Source organism: Saccopteryx leptura, chromosome 2 (genome assembly GCF_036850995.1).
Source record: "Saccopteryx leptura isolate mSacLep1 chromosome 2, mSacLep1_pri_phased_curated, whole genome shotgun sequence".
NCBI lineage: Eukaryota > Metazoa > Chordata > Mammalia > Chiroptera > Emballonuridae > Saccopteryx > Saccopteryx leptura.
The window spans coordinates 302,715,147-302,717,926 of NC_089504.1; positions in this window are offsets into that span (position 1 = coordinate 302,715,147).

Below are 2,780 nucleotides of genomic sequence, written 5' to 3' on the forward strand. Positions count from 1 at the left end.
ATTATTTATAATTCCTGAAAGGAGATTTTTTATTAGAATTCTTATGCTAAATCAATATTCAAGAAGGGTCAAATTATTTGACTTTGTGTAAGTCAGTTAACTTCTCAGAGAATCAGCTCTGTTTATATAAAGAAGGATTTCGGTAATATTGAAAGATTTTGAGGTTGCTTTGGGTTCCAAAGTAATGTGATTTCAGTCTATTATATAGGTCCTATGTTATTTCAAATTTAAAGACTGATAATGTATGTAGCAAAGCAAAAGTGGAGTTCAGTTAATACTCTTCAACTGCATCCACTAAAAGAAAATATATTTTTTTCTAGTTGCCAGAAAGAGGGAAGGGACATTCATAAAACACAATAATGTAATTATAGGAACTTCTAATATGTTTTCCTTCTTCTTTATGAGAAAGGTTAGCTGTAATCAGAAATACTGGATTATGCTGCCTAGAAAAAGAACATAGGAAGCCAAACCAACAGAAAATAATTGAATACTTTAGAACACAAGATGAATTCAAAATATCCAGAAGAATCCTTAACATGTTAACTTGGAGAATGCTTGAAGATTGAGGGGAAAAAAAAATAGTCCACCTATTTTTAAAATGAGGGGGAAGGATAGGATAAAAAATGTTCTTGACTAAAAGTAACTTATATGTTCTCAGAGGAATGGGGCTCCCTGCCAAACACGTTCAGTTCAGGACTAGGTATGAATATAGCAGAGAGGAAATGCTATGCCTGACACTAACGCACACATAGTATGAGAGTGTGGGGCAGAGGAAGGGCAAGGCCTCTCCTGTGAACACAGATTTAAAGTGCCAAAGACATAAGGCCATACATTTTTATAATAGGATCTTAATGGATTTATTCATCAGTATTTTTCATGAGGTTTCTATGCACACATAGCTTAGGCACCAACCTGGGCTAAGCTACTTATTTCATTTATTCTTCAACCACACCTCATGACTCCTTGATCTATTCTTTTGCTTCATTAGCTCTCTCCTCCTGAAGTGTCCATTTCTCATACCACCTTCATCAAGTCCTTCTAAAGGCCTATCCATCTACTTACCTCCTAAAACCATGCACAATGTCCTCTGTACTGTCCTAGAACTTCACCCCTTCCTAAAAAGTCCCACCTTGCATCATAGTAGTTGATATATTTGTCTTATTCCTTTCTTCCCATCCCACCTCTGCTTGGTTTTGTAAAGTCTGACTTAAGCTCTATTTACTTATATCTACCACAGGTAATAGCATAGAACATTTTCTATACTATATGCTCATTTAATGTTTCTTTATTTATAAAGTCGGCTCTCAAAAATATGATGAGAGACAGTGGGGAATCATAACTGTTGATCTGCTCTGCAAGTGAAACCTATTTCAGGCATTCTTAAGAAGTTTGCCAAAGACCTATTACAGGTATCTGTAAGAAGACAATGATACCATTTCTTATTCTCCTTCAAATCACTTAAAATACAGACAGTAAGAGGAAGAATCTCTTTGAACAGCACTGAGGGGGAAAAAAAGCAATTCTGGGCACTGTCATAACCTGGGTTCTATGTCAAAGATGAATGATCTGGATTAAGTATTTTTATTTTTCTAGCACTAAAGTGTAATGATTTAAATAACATCATGTTATAATCCGGAAGAAAAATGATGCTACTCACTTATGGCAAATAGTACAGACATTGACAAGCAGAGAACAGGTCAGGTGGTTTCCAGCCAGAACACTGGACTCCCCCGTGTGTTTTTTCTGAAGACAGAGACATTACAAGCACACTGTGTCACTAGGTCACTATCTCTGCTGTCCAATTTAGACATGTGTCCCCCGTGGCAGGCACAACTACTATGACCTTAACTCCTTAAGGAATTCAAATTATTCAAATAGAGTTTGTCCTTTTGCTGGAAGTTTATGGAATATTGATTTAAAGGTAGCATTTGAATATTCAAGTGTTCTAATCAAGATATATAAATATTTTATTATTCCTCTACTGTACTTTCATTCAATGTAAAGAAATTCATTTCCACCAATTTAATTACATTCACTATTGAAAAGGAGAAAAATTAGGCTTCCCAAGTGTCTCACACAAGATTCCCGGTGCTTCAGATGATATCCGATGGCAGGTGCATGAGTTTTAGCCCTCAGTTCTGCTCATTATTCCACATAGGAAAACCTATAGCTCTCTGTGCTAGCTCAGAGGTAAATTTAAAAAAAAAAGTTTTTTCCTACTCTGCTGTCTATTTATTCATATTTTATAAGTATTTGGAAGTAATTTTACATCTATATGTAAATATAAAAATACAATTTGTTTTAATATACAATATAGTTTTATGAACCATGCATATAAAATACCATATTTTTTGCTCCATAAGACACACTTTTTCCCCCCAAAAGTGGACAGGAAAATGCCCGTGCGTCTTATGGAATGAATGTTCATTTTTTTTAGTTGCTGCCAGTTCCCAGATAGCTAGAAGAGTATTTGAAAATTGAAGTCTCTTCTCATTTGTTAATAACAGTGCTAATGGTTGTTAATACTGCTGTTGAGTTTACATTGTTGAAATACTATTGTGGTATATTTTATTAAATATTTTAACATGCCATTTGATTCAGAATTTTTTTTTCTTATTTTCCTCCTTAAAACCGTAGGTGTGTCCTATGGTCAGGTGCATCTTATGGAGTGAAAAATATGGTAGTACTATTCAGAAAACTTTGTAACACAGTGATTCCCTGCCTTAAAGGAGAAGTATAAAATAATAAGGCCAATTTCAAATTGTGCATAGAACCAGTAA